Consider the following 15,410-nt stretch of genomic DNA (forward strand, 5'->3'; position numbering starts at 1 on the left):
ATCCGCCTGAGGACCTGTATAAAATTTATATATATGGGATATAAATTTTAGGGGGAGAGAGATGCAATGTAAGGACCCAGCCTTACAATAATTTAATAAAGTTTGTTAAATATTGGAAGAATTAATTGTGGCGTATATAGTTAGTTTCAGTCATGTATCATTTGTTAAGAAACACTGAAATTCGAAGGTTAGTCCAAACACACCCAGTTAGTTAAATCTCGGTTGTATGGAAAAATTCCTTAAGCGAGTCAGTAAAAGCAATCATAATGGACCGAAACAAATCCCACTTAAGACAGGAGCATATACACTATAGAAAGGGCGCTGAGTGCGGAAGTGGCCCTATTAATAAATTTCACGGTTCGACCTCTAGCAGGTGTGGGCGACGTAGTAATGGGGGGTGAGGTCACAAAGAAAGCCTGAAACACTCTTAGCTGACCGGAACTTACGTTTAATTTCGAGAAATTACCAGTATTTTCCAGATTATCGGAAGTTCGGTCACACTAGGAAAAAGAAAGCACGCCCACGGAAATGAAGGGAGACGAATAGGAGCACGAATGAAAGGATGTGGAAGTCAACGATTGGCCAGGAAGAAAGCGGTGGGAAATTTGAGAGAAAGGAGAGAAGGGAAGAAAAAATTGATACTGATCATTCGGAGAGGAGTTTTTGTGGTGGAAGCAGTCCTGGAGAGATGGAAGCTGTAGTGGGAGAATTGATTATAAGAAGTTATTTTGTGAAAGTATAGAGTCGGAAGTATCGTTCCCTTGAAGAAGTTAATGCAGTCTATGGAGGAAGAATGGTGAAACGCCCTAGAAGCAAATTTCTCGATTGAGCAGTTGAGTGACTAGTCGACCCGGAAGGTATCCCAGTCCTCGGACGCAACGCAGATGGAGGAAGAAAGGAGATAAGATCCGGTATTATCTTCAGCCGTGCAGTACCCGGTAGAGAAACCCAGGATAGATTACTGTGTTCCCCGGATGATCAACCTTTCGCTTTCCAGTCCTCACCCCGAGCTGATAGGAAGAGAGACCAAGCAGGGAGGAATACCAGACCATTGCGTAAGTGCTAGAATAAGTACTGAGAGTATAATTTGTAAAAAGAGGAACTAAGTTAATAATGAAAAGGACTCTAGGAGGACGCTAAAAATTTTAAGAGAGAATGTCAAAGTACTAATTATATATATATATATATTTGAACGAGTGTAATACTTAAGGAGTGATAATTCAATTTAGTATAGAGATCAGAGTAATGCAATTTAAGAGTAAGTTAACCTGTAGTAGGAAGTAAAAATTTTGTCCTTGAATTATTGTGAATGTTAAATTGCTGTGAGTATGACTTATTTGGGGTAGAAAATGATTAAACAGGTAAACAATTAAATGAGCATCTAGCCCTAATTATGAAATAGTGGATTAATTGAACGGAAAGGTAACTAAGTAAATTGGTTGGATATTGTTGACTGTTGACATGTTTGCAAGTAAGGATTCTGGAATGAATATACATGTATTTCCTAATAAGTTGGGAAACGAGCACTTATGAAATTATATTTTGTCTGTTCATTGGCTGATGGTGGTTTATTGACTTACATGGACTGTTAAGGAGCAAAGAGACAGATTGTGCATTGTGAGGGGTAATAAATGCCCGGACCTACTGAAATCTTTGTAGAGCAACATGAAGAGACACAGTGATATATATGTAGATATATATAAGTATTAGGATTTAGTAGTTCTTTTGATAACAAGGTTGACTGTAAATTACAAGATATATACACATTTAAAAATTAGTAAAATAACAAGTGTCAAACTAAATACTGTATTCTGTTAAAGGTTATTGTAATTTTCTTATATATAATATGACAATAAAAAACAAATTTGTATATTCTACATTCTTGTGTGTGTGTCTGTCATTTCTAAACTCAGCCAGTCCAGTGGAAGAATACCTTAATATATTAGGGGTCCCCGTGAGTCTGGGAATTTTCTGAAATCAATCAAGTCAGGTGTAAAAGTGGGAGGGGTAAAAATAAGGGGATATAAAAAAATATAACATAATATAATATAATTGTAGGCCTCTTTTAGGAATAGGATTTTAAGAAGTAATAAAAATAGTTTCTTACCCCGCCCCCCACAAAACACCATGCTACCCTCGTCTGAGACCGACAAACTCTGTCGGTCTCAGACGAGGTCAAAAAGGCCCATAAAAATTCCTCCCGTCATCGACTGGGTTCGAGCTCAGGTCTTTTCCACCAGGTGTAGGGACAACGATCCTATCAACTGTGCTACCCATAAGGGCTCGCGCACCACTACCAACTTTTTGATCATGCAGTGGTACCTCTTGAATACGTGTATTAATCGGCGACCAACGGCTGTATTCGTAGTTGACGTACCCTGATAAATGGAAACACACTTCATCGCTGAAAAATAATGACTTCCAGAGTGTTTTCTTGATTAGCTGTAAGGGTCTCGAACATCGGAAGTATTGTACAAGCTGCATATAGTCATTTTCTTGCAGTTCATGCACTGGTGTTATCTTGTATGGATGCAACTTCAGATGGTTTTTAAACGCTTTCCTTGTTATTATTATTATTATTATTATCTGTTTATTTCACAAAAGGAAACCACTCCGGGACGGCAGAGTGCCAGGAGGGTGCTAATTACATGTCATGGTACGAGATACTACGGGCAGTGTGTTACATATACTAAACCAGGTAGTCTCTTCTCGAAATATTATATACACATTTTATATTTATTGCAGTATTTACACATTAATGATTCTGTACATACATTATACAAATCATATTTACAATTCAGTAATTCCATATATAACTTATATATTTACAGAACTGTTAGGGAAGGTATATTTTACCAGTCAATCAATAGCTTACCAAATTATTATTGTTTTTAAAGCAGAAAGTTTCACTTTTACTCACAGTTCTTTGGTATGTCACTTTGCAGGCGATTCATATTTCGATAGGTCTATAAGAATCCTGGAAGACCTCTTTCCGGTTTGTTGCATCCTCACAGAGTTTTTCGGCATCCATGTGCAGAGAGTTAAATATTTTTGCAGCATTTGATGGGAAGAATCTTTGCAGGCTACCAAGATTGTTCAGGATTGGACGTAGTGGATGATTTAGTCCTCCGCAACGTCTAGCAGTGGCACGTGGTTTCACTAGAATATTGCCGATCGGGCTAGCCGGGTGGGTAAAGTGCCTGCCTGGCAACCCAAAGGTCGCGGGTTCGAATCCTTTGGAATGCAAAAACTTTGGGAGGTGCATTATGGCCACAGAAGCCGATGCGCTAACAACTAACAAAAAAAAAAAAAAAAAACATAGAATATTATCAAGGGCTGGCGCATCCACTTGCCTGTGAGCATTTGTTGTTGTTGTTATGAAAGTTTCACGACACAAGGGCAACTGTGGCCAATATATGTCTGTCAGCGTCATTACGTTCATTTGTGAGCATTTCTGCGAGTGTGTGTATGTTCTTGTTAATTGTCCCTGTATCCAGGGTGTGATATTAAGGTTTGAGTAGAGAATGGCCCTTGAGATAGTAAAAGGGTGGGTAGTAACTCTGTTAGGCCATCACAAGGGGGATGCTTGTGTCCGGCTGTCTGTATGATATGCTCCGTAAACTTTTCTGGTTTTGTGTGTTTTTTATTTAAAGTATTAAGTTCCTATTAGTGCCATCACATAAGGATAGAGCCCTTGGATTGACAGGTGCAAGTACTGTATTATTTGAACGGACAACAGATAAGTATTAAATGAATTTCTGCATGTTCATTCCGCTACTCCATACAAGCGCTTTCAGCCATTATCTTGTTGTTCAACTTATACATGTGTCCAACAGACACTTGACCTTGACCAGGCATTAGTTTTGCCTAGCCGCTCTGTTCTTCCCTCCCTACTTAGACCCCTGCTCCCTGTGGATTTCACTGCAGGGCAACTAAGGCGACCGGCTGGTCACAGTGCCTATTGCTTGCTAAACCACAACTGTGGTGATATTAAATTATCTAGTAAAACTACAGTAACTGAATTCAATATGACAAATACTACCTCCTGTCAAAATTCTAACGTCTGCACCATCTGTGGGACCAGCTCTGACCCCATTGTCCAATGTATTGAGTGCAAACAATTAATATGCAATGACTGTACCCATTCTGACCTGAAAAAATTAAATAAAAGTCGGCGGAAATCATACTGTTGTGATAGATGTCGACTCAGAAATTCTCAGAAAAGCCCTATAACTGTTGCAACGCCATACAGCACGGAACCTGAGTCACTTTCCTCCTCTTCCGCTAACAAAGTTGAAATGCCGTACTCTAGTACATTTGAGACAAATATCATGCCAATAACTAGAAATACCGACTCTGAATCGTACATGGATGAAGCCTCTAATCCTTCTTTGTTGTCTTTGGGGTCGCATCAAATCTCAGATGCATCAACTCAAACAAATATATCTGTGCTGTCAGAAGATCTCAGCGCTAACTCGTTCCCTACGGAAACTCTGAATCCAACCTTTGGTATTCTGCAATCAACTGAATTCCAGGAACTACTCTTTAACACTATGCAGAAAATCCTCATTCAAACTCATTTAATCAGCGCACCTCATACTGCAAACTCTGAAATTCTCCTGGATTATAATACACTTAATGAAGGAAACAGCGAGCTATACACGGAGATCTGTGGTATAAAAACAATATTAACTAATCAACAGGCCGAAATTTCTGACATTAACGCCCAAATTAAAAATCTCACATCAGTTATGTCTTGCCACTTAAGGGAAGCTAGGAAGAATTCTGAACCTACTCTCGACACCAATGGGCTCAAAGTGAATACGAATTCTTCATTAACTGACGATGCCCTCAGTATTGAGACCAGATCTTCACCTTCCACCGGCCTCAATACTTCTACTGCTGCAAATATTAATTTGCCCAAGCCTGCCAACATTCATGACTCAAGTCATTCAACTGAGCAATTTATTGCCAAACAGACTCTGTTAGATGATTCTTCTGATGTAAATAGAACCACTCCTCCCACCTACTCTCCTCAGCGGAACAGTTCTGTATGTACTTCTATTTCACAAGCTCAGAGTCACCAAGCGGAATCCTCTTCAACATCAGTTAAGGCAACATATGCAAAAATAACTGCTGCCACATCTAATGAGGTCTGCAAACCTGTCTGTAGATCTGCCGCCACAGTGAGCAAACCTGTTTCTGATTGCCAGTCTCAAATATCACACCAAAGATCAAAACAGAACAAACCGTCAGAAAATATTAAAGCATCTATATCTCAAGGTACTTTCTCCAAGCTTCCAGCCATAACTCATCAAACACAGAATGTAACTACTGCAGAAAAATCTCAGTTACTCAAACACAAGTATAATATCACAATTATTCCCACAAAAGACCGAATTTTTCTTTCTAGACTTGGACCCTCCACTAAATCTGAAGATCTTATCAACCTAATTAAAGAAGAATATGGTTTCGGAGTAGATATCCGTTCTCTGAAGACACGATGTCCCGCCTACTCATCTTTTATAATAACATGCCTTCCATCACAAACAGAAAAAGTGCTGAATCTAAGATCCCTTTTATCAGGGGCTCTAGTAAAACGCTTCACGGACAGACCATCAAGCGAGTCCAAAATCTCCTCTCCACCGGCATAGCAATCAGATACCCTGCTATCTACACATACTACGTTCTCCTCTCGTCATAGAATCCCCAGATCCCAACTGTTCAGTGTTTACCTTCAGAATTGCAGGAGTATAATTAGCAACCTAAACCACTTCAGAGCAATCCAAGGCTCACATATTTACGACATTTACCTGCTCACTGAAACCTGGCTCTCCATTGATATTGATGATCAGGAGATTATAGATGGACAATATACAATCCATAGAAAGGACAGAGGATCTCGTGGAGGCGGAGTAGCTATTATACATTCTAACCATATACTCTGTGAAACTACATCAAATTTCACAAATATTGAATCAGTATACTGCCTTCTTCATCTTGGCAAGTTAAAGGTTTTAATAGTGTTGCTTTATTTTCCACCTCCCATAACTAATATAGACCTCCAGTACTTAGAAAGCTCGCTGGAATCAATCTTCCCACTAATTCAATCTGCCGACATAGCAATGGTTTTGGGTGACTTTAACTGTCAAATGGCCAATTTAGGATCTTCTTCTCCATCACTGCAGACTAGGGCTCTCTTTAATATGCTTCACAGCTATGGTCTGGAACAAATTTGCAACTTTCCAACCAGAGAAAATGCCTACCTCGACCTAATATTTTCCTCTACTCATATAGATGTTCACACCGACAACCCCATATTTCACTCGGATCATTCACCAATTACTTTTGACATCACAGTGACTTCTCATAACTTCAAATGCAGCTCCCGTACTCCTCGATTCAATTTCAGAAAGGCTGACTGGCCTCTGCTCAACCTAGCTCTAAGAAACGTAGACAAGCAGCTCGCTGACGCTATGGATGACATCGATGTGCTCACCAACAACCTGATTAACTGTGTCCATTCAGTTATATCTGACATTGTTCCTCAATCCCATCTTACCGCACGCTCTACCTACCCGCACTGGTATAACAGTGAACTAATACGTAAAATTAAATCCAAAGAATTCTACAGAAACAAGTATAAGCAAACATGTGACAGTCAATACTATGAAATATTCAGCCAACTCCGCAAAGAAGTGAAAACTCTCATATTAAACTCCTACAACATGTATACAGAGTCAGTTCAGGATAGTCTGCTTACTCACAGAGATATCAAACCATTCTGGAATTTCATGAAGCATAAGAACATAACCAGTAGAAAGTTACAACTCCGTAACGCAGATGGAATTCTCTTATCTGACGAATTCAGTATTGCTCAAGAGTTTGCCAAACACTTTTCCAGAATTCAAACAAATGATACATTGAGATCTGCCTCATTTCCTGACTTCACACCTGTTAAAGATGATATCCTCATTAATCTCTTTATCACTGATGAAGATTTAAATTCGGCATTAAAAAGCATGAGAAATGACTATACTAGAGGCCCAGATGACATTCCAGGCTTATTTTGGAAAAGGACTGTCACTACATTGAAACCCCTCATACTGCGGATCTTCAACCTGTCTCTCAGGCTGGGGAAGTATCCTAAGCACTTTAAGCAGGTCAATATAGTTCCTATTTTCAAAAAAGGTGATAAAAATGACGTATGCGATTACAGACCCATAACCTTGCAAAACAGCCTGGCTAAACTCTTCGACACAGCAGTGCACAAACATCTCTTCGAATTCTTCAAGCCTTTTATCGATCAGAATCAACATGGTTTCTGCAGTGGCAAGTCAGTAGTCACAAATTTACTTCCTTTCTGGCAATACACCTCTGAAGCTCTTGATAACCACCTACAAGTTGATGCAGTCTACACAGATATATCCAAGGCATTTGATAAAGTCCCGCACGAACAACTTCTGGAAAAACTTAAGCTATATGGTATTCGTGACCCTTTGCTCTCATGGCTACGCAGCTATATTACGCATCGTTCCTTGAGCGTTATCATCGATCAAGTGAACTCAGACTGTTTTATACCACTAAGCGGAGTACCACAAGGCTCTCCCTTAGGTCCTCTTCTCTTCATTGTTTTCGTAAATGATCTTCCTTCTTTCATGTACACCTCCAATGTTCAAGTTGCTCTCTATGCAGATGATCTTAAGATCTACTCAGCAGTGAAGGAGACTACCGATTCTCAACAACTTCAATGTGCTCTCAATAAATTCTCTCTGTGGCTATCTCTGAATGGCTTGTCTGCTAACCCCTCGAAGTGCAAAGTTATCTCTTTCTCATCTTGCAGATCTCCACAACTAATGAATACGGAGTATAGTATTAACTCTGTGATCATCGAAAGGTGTGACCAAGTTAACGACTTAGGGATTCTCTTTTCCAGCAGTGCTAAATTCGATGCCCATGTCCTTAAAATCACCAGCAAAGCATTCAAAACACTGGGATTCATCAAACGGAACACATACAAGTTCAAAAACTACAGATATGCGGTTATCCTTTATAAAACTATTGTTCTGCCAATCCTTGAATTCAGTTCACCCATCTGGAATCCTCACACAAAGACTTTAACTAACAAAATTGAAGCAGTCCAAAAAAACTTTGTCCGTTACCTCACGTACCGCAATCCTCTATTCTATCACTCAGTGTATTATGAATCGCTGTGTGATTACTTTCATCTGAGGCCTCTGTGCACTAGAAGAGTTACTGCTGACATCGCCCTTCTAGCCAAAGTAATCACTGGAATTTACGAAGCATCTGATATCCTGAGTAAAATAAACTTCAATGCTCCTTGTAGACAAGTCAGGAACCTTACACCGTTTCGCCTTGACTCTGCCAACACGGACTTTATGAAGTTCAGTCCACTGAACAGAATCAGCAAATCAGCAAACGACTCTCGCATTGACTTCTTTGACAACTCCCAATCACTGATGAACTCCATCCACAAGTTTGCCTCTTCACTTAAACTGCAAAGTGACTAGCTCACATCTAATTATTGTAGTTTATTATTATTTGTTATATTATTTTTCTGTTCTCTAACGGATTAATTATTACTTGTTTTACCGGTAACTTAACTTAATACAATCCTCTTTTGTACATATGCTTTTATTGTTTGAATCTATATCAATGTTTATCGTCCTGTAGGATTTCACATTATTGTTATTATGTTTATTGATCTGATCTCAGATACACTGTTAATGGTTACCTGTTGTGTATCTTGTTATTAATAAAATAAAAAAATAAAAAATAAAATAAAACAAGAACCAGTACTCGATCCCAAGGACGGACTTATAATGTGAAAATGGGGCTGAGGACCAGATTTGAGAGGCATACATTGGAATTGGCAGGACACACTTTAAATTGTATTTGATCGCTAGCCGATGATCCCTAATTCCTACCAGTTCTTGTCTAGTAGCACATAAAGCGGCGTATATTCTTGTTTTCTATATAGTATCGGTGTAAATACACCATAGTTAACCCATATATTTGAACTACGTATGTAGCGTAGAGGGCATCGTTTTAATTGTATCTCATAATGTGGTGGCCTTCACAACGAGATAGCTACTATTGCATTACTTCAAATAAATAACGCTTCTCTAGTAGAGAAGCGTTATTAGTTATCTCTAGTAGAGAAGCGTTATTTATTTGAAGTAATGCAATAGTAGCTATCTCGTTGTGAAGGCAATCACATTATGAGATACAATTAAAACGATGCCCTCTACGCTACATACGTAGTTCAAATATATGGGTTAACTATGGTGTATTTACACCGATACTATATAGTTAATTATCAAAACCCATAAGGATTATGCCCTGTGCATTTAATTTTCCAAATTTTTGTTTTCATATGGGCGAAGTGTTGGGTAAAGGCGAGTCTGTCATTCCACTTAAGACCCAGGTCCAGGTGAGAGTGCACTTTTGCCACACTACACCCGTTCACAGAGATCGAGATGTCATTTTTATTCTGCTTGTAAGTTATGGTCATTTGGGCAGACTTCTGTGCGTTAATACGAAGCCCAATGCAATCCAGGTAGCTCTCAAATTCTCGGATTGTGCTATTCGCCATCTGGCAGATACCTTCTGCTGATTCGTGGTCTTTGAACGTGATGAACAATTTCACATCGTCAGCATACGTTATAAAATTGCAGTACCGAGCAGGAAACGCCTCAAGGGCGGCCGCGAAGACGGTAACCGAAAGAACTCACTCCCCCCCGTGGCACTCCTCGCGAGATGGTAAAGCAAGATTGTAGCTTTTGGTGCTTGACAGTAAGTTTTCTTTGTTCAAGCAGGCTGCTTATTATGTTTAACAAATTTCCTCTTATATTAAAATAATTCATTAAAATCCCAATGAGGGCTAGAATTGAGATGTTGTCGTAGGCCGCAGAGATATCAATTTGTTTTTTCTCATTTAGTGCTTTCTTCACGCGAAAAAGGGTTTCCTGTAAGTTTGTTATTGTTGATCTCCCTGAAATGATTGAGTGCAAAAGTGCTATGACTGAAGCAGTGTTTTTTTTAAATACCTTCTGTAGGGTACAACTAACAGAAATTGGTCTGTAATCCTTAGCCAATTTTGGGTGTTTAATATTTGGTATTGAGGTTACAATGTAATTTTTCCAAGCTTGCGGGAACGCTCCTGATTTGATGATTTCTTGATAGATGTGTAGTAATAGAGCTATTATAAATGGACTACTTATTTTAAGGATGAACATTGGAAATTTATCTGGTCCAGCAGTGGCCTTATTGGGCAGATCGTTGATTTCTTTCATTACCCTCTCTTTGGTGATTTGTATTTCACTCAAAGGAGGTCTTGTTGGTTTCTCTCGTGTCGAATAGTTTCGCTTGTTTAAATCTTTCAGGAGGTCCAAAATTTTGTTCCTATTATTAGTAGTGTCAATTTGGTTCACTCCAGAAGGGTTACGAAAAGTGTTATTAGCCCATTCCTTGAAAATGCATCCAGTCATATTCTCTGGGCTATTTCCATTGCTAGTAATTCTTTTTTTTTGTTTTAATTTGTTATGAACAACATTGCAGTGTGCCTGTCTCTTTGCTTTGATGAAATGTGCTCTTTCCTTCTTATAACGAACGTGATCGGCGGGATGACCCGTTCTTTGCCATTTTCTATACGGTTTATGCTTCCTGAGGAAACTTGCTTTCCGTTGTAGGTTAAACCATTCTTTTGTTCTCTCAGATATTTCGATTTCTTTTGCTGCTCCTCTCAATGCTGTTTAGTATTGCTTTTTAGTGATCATTTCTAAAGCTTTGTCTACTGGCTTTTCTTGCAGGTCATTCCAGTTATAACTAGTTAGATGACTGAGAATGATTTCTGCATTAATATATGTCACTGAGAAAAGATATTTTGCTTTGTCAAGTTCGTGTTCTTATCCTGCATATATCTATGGATCTTCAGTGCTACTTCTACTTCAATGGGGTTGTGGTTCGACTTAAATTTTAAGAAGTTTTGCGTTAGCCTTATGTCTAACGAACTGTGGTACAACAGGTCAAGTTGCTGCATTCCCCTTGTCACTGATGTCGGAAGCTGCGTTAAGTGCAATGCGCCTAGTGTAGCATTCAGCTTTTTCTTGGCCTTCCTGTGTTTTGGAAGAGGCATATTAAAATCTCCCGCTATTATTGTGTCGACTGATGGATTTAGATTTGCAGCAAGCCACGCATAGAGCTCATTTCTTGTCTCCTGTGTGCTCAGGTGGGAGGTATATGATGCATAACTGTATTTTCACGTACTCTTTTAAAAAGGTAACGCAAATCCTTTCAAAATCGTTTGAATTCGTTGTTCGTTCTCTTATAGACTGGTATTTATTTTGATAGCAAATTATACCTTCCCCTTCCGGTTCTCACACATTTGTAGTTTGCTGCCGCAGTTAGCCAATCTAATTGTTTTCCATTTCCCAACCAGGTTTCGATTAAGCAAATGAAATCCAGGTCATCCTGCATCATCATCGTTTGTAAGGTGTGGAGCTTATTTGAGATGTTCCTTACGTTTTGTGCAAACAAATGGATGTGATGTTTCGCATCATCAGCTGGGGGTTGTTTTTTGATTGCTATTGAGCCCCATTCCTTGCATCATTTTTAACCAGCGATCTGGCCCATCTGTCTCTGTAGGGGTAGGTTAAGGTACCTACTGGCCAGGCGCTTAGGTCTTGTAGGCGAGTTGCTTTATCTGGTGGACAAGAGATTATAAAGGAGGAGTAAGCTGTGTCAAATGAGACAGCTTCCTTGCTGTTGATAGTTTGCGAACTGACTTTTTCGGAATTCTTATGATAGGATCAGAAATGACTAGTATTTTTGTCCTCTGTTAAAACTGATGGCCTGCCGGACCTCGCGCCATTGCGAAAAATCACTGACGCATTGTATTGCGATGTGGAAATATAATTCGGGATGTACACTCATGAGTCAAAACATTATGACCGCCTACCTAATAGCGTGTTGGGCCGACTTTCGCCGTGATAACTCTTTTCACTCGGCGTGGCCTTGACTCCACAACACCGCGGAAGGTGTCTTCGGGTATTCTGGACTAGCTGGACAGAAGGGATGTCCCGGAGTTTGGCAACGGAGAGAGGCACTGGCATCAACTGGCGAATGCTGCCTCTCACTTCATCCTACAAATCTTCGATGGTATTGATTTGGCTGCCAGGGGATCACACGAAATGCATGGACATAATCCTCGTACCATTGCTGCATCCTGCACAATGCGGGCCTCGTGACACGGGGCGTTGTCTTGTTGAAAGAGTTTGTTCGTTATTTGGTTTTTAGGAGCATTAGCAACTAAGGCCATATTGCTCCGGGATATGCGGTGGCCATTCCCTGACCTTTCTGCATCCTCCGTATTTGGTGGTGACGGGCTCGAATCCCGGTCTAATCAAGAAGCATGTGCTACGCACTCGCTGCTCCTTCCCACCTAGCTACGGAGGCGCCTGAAAGAGTTTGATGCCAGCTGGATATACGGTCACCATGTAGGGCAAAACTTGGTTCGAAACAATGCCGATGTGGGGTGTGTTCAGTGGGAATGAGAGAGACCCATTGATGTCCATGAAAATGTCCCCCAAGCCATGATACTGCCGCCGGCATGTTTTCGTACAACCTTTCGTCCATTCTCGTTTTAGCTGTTCATCTGCTCGCCATGGAATGCGCACCTGTCCGTCGGCGTAATGGAGCTGGAATTTAGATTCATCAGAGACTAGGCACTCTTTTCCAATCGCCCAATGTCCAGGAATGGTGCTCCTGTGCCCATTGCAAGCAGAGATGTTGAGGACTGTCGGTCAACATGGACGCATGGACAGGTTGCTTACTTTGTAGGCCCTTCCGCAAGAGCGTCCGCTGGATGGTGTCTCGAAACGTTTCTTTGTGCGCCTGGTTGTATTCAGCCGTTAATTGAGGGATGTGAGCTGTCTGTTGTCCGACACAGCAAATGCCAACCTCCGTTCGCCTTGATTGTCAGTCAGTGGTAGTCTTCCCGTTCCAGCACGTGGGTGATTGTGTGTTCCTCTTCGGACTATTCCTACCAAATCTTCATTACGGCGGCCCTCGAACAGCCAAGAATACCTTTGGTTGCTGAGGTGCAGGGCTCCGCCTTCCTAGCACCGCAAATCATTCTCCGTTCAAACTCAGTCAGGTCCTTCCTTTCCCCTATTGTGCGGATTTCGTACTGACGAACTGAGAGGCATTAGAGTAAATCTTTATTGTGCACTAAAGATACAATAATGTGCCCGCCACAGCTAGGAGGCCGGGGGGCTTGACAATGATATAGGGTAATATAAAAATATGTAGAGTATAACAAAAAGATAGCAACATTCAATTAACTTAAAAACGTAGCATTTACCATTCAATAGATATGAGTATAAGGCAGAGATACACCAAGGTATGTACATGTTCATATGTACAAAGGACATATTTCAGAATATTTACACAAGTCAGAATATTGCACAGGGCAAAATTGATGTTCGGTATAGCATTTCCTCGTGAAATAGTTCATCAATTTGCCTGCGACGTGCCGTTCTGCGCCTCATAGGAGATAGCAAGTGGAGATATCAGTAACAGTCGACATCAGGGGCCAAACAAATGGGGAACAAATTCGGCCAACGAGCGCCTGTAATTGCGATCCGAAGCGAATTTCAGGAGATCAACTTCGATCGTTAGCAGGGCCAGTGCCGTCACTATATATGCTGCGGCGGTCAGTGTTGTCACTCCTTGGTTCTGTGGGATTCGTCCAATCGTGGAGACAGAGATGGTCATAATATTTTGGTTCAAGAATGTGTTTCCACAACTTTCTGTTTGACTTGATCTGTATATTCACCTCCACAACGAAACATATGTTCCCCCTAAAACTCCTTGGACCTCAAAGTGACAACACCATTTTCACAATTGCACACAACGAATTACTCGCTGTTTATGGTACGACTGTTGAAGGGTAGTAGGGAGCTGGGACTGCGTGCGTATGTATGTGCTAAGCGCCAAAGCAACTAACTCTATAAGGCGTCAGTCTGTAAATTGTAGGTAGGTAATCTGTCAGGATAAATTGTGTGTATTGTGTGTTTGCTGATAGTTTCCAGGAGAAAAGACAATGCCCTGAGATCGACCAACTTAGCCACGTTGTGAAAATAGCCCATAAAAATTCCTCACGGCATTGTTGGGATTAGCCGAAGCCTTTTCCACCTCATGTGAGGAGGAGGACGGTGATTATATCCACTGTACTATCCATGAGGGTGAACTGCGTGGCAGTTACCATATACAGTATTTCACCTATAGCATTTGTATGAGACTTTCCAGTATAATTCAAATACGAGGGGGGTATCAAAAAGTTCGTACCCTTACCTAGAAATAATAGCCCTAGAAAGATGAAACTTCACAGAAACTTTAATCCTTTTCTATGTACTCTCTATGTATAATAACACATTTCTTCCATCTATGGATCAGTTGTTTAATACCTTGATCATAGAATCGGCACTTTTTTCCTGAAACCACGATTCCACTTCACTGATGACTTCCTGAGACTAATCAAAGCGGCGTCTACGCAAAAACCAAAACCAAATTATTTATTAGGACACCCGTAATTGATTTAAATCTATCCATGTGTTTTGTGTCTGTAAATTGCGTGTGTTCTGTGGTCTGTTTGTCTGTTTTGCTGGACAAAAAAAAAAAAAAAAAAAAAACAGTTTCTGGGGTAAAAACTTTACTATCTACGCCTGAGACCGACTAACTCAGCCAAGGAGTGAAAAAATATATAGTGAAAAAAGCCCATTAAAGTTCCTCGGGTCATCGACGGGATTCGAATCTGGGCCTTTTCCATCCTGTGGGAGGGGCAGTGACTATACCACTGTGCTACCGCGCAGACGCGGCGTCCACGCAATGGTTTCTTCATTTCTCAAAACAAAAAGTCTGACGGTGCTAGGTTAGGAGAATAGGGTGGATGCTGCAGCAGTTCGAAGCCGCACTGGGCAACAAAGTTGGTGGTGGCAACGGCCTTCGGAGCTGGTGCATTGTCTGACAGAACATGGACACCTTTGGTTAACATTCCACGTCTTTTCACCATCAAAGCATTGCATAACTTTTTCAAAGGATTTCTGCAATATTCTCCGGTAAGTGTGGAACCATGAGGTAGGTAATCTGTCAGGATAACCCCTTTTCTGTCCCAAAAAAAAAAGGACATCACCTTTTTCGCAGATGGAGTGGTTGTTGCTTTTTTGTGAGTTGGGGGGGGGGGGCAGGTGTGCTTCCACTGTTTTGATATGTCTTTAGTCTTCCGATCTTACTGGTACACCCAGCATTCACCATTTGTCACCAACCGATCAAAAATGTTCTCAACATCCGCATAGCGTGTGTAATGCGGATGTTGAGAACATTTCTAA

The 15,410-nt window shown here is 40.7% G+C and overlaps 1 protein-coding gene across 1 annotated transcript in view; it reads left to right on the forward strand.

Moving 5' to 3' along the window:
* The window catches only part of LOC150081679 (uncharacterized), a 462,139-nt gene that overhangs the window by 73,830 nt on the left and 372,899 nt on the right, over window positions 1-15,410 (forward strand). The window lies entirely within an intron of this gene.

This window comes from Mastigoproctus giganteus, chromosome 8, assembly GCF_048544385.1.
Source record: "Mastigoproctus giganteus isolate SK-2022 chromosome 8, ASM4854438v1, whole genome shotgun sequence".
In the NCBI taxonomy this organism is placed as follows: domain Eukaryota; kingdom Metazoa; phylum Arthropoda; class Arachnida; order Uropygi; family Thelyphonidae; genus Mastigoproctus; species Mastigoproctus giganteus.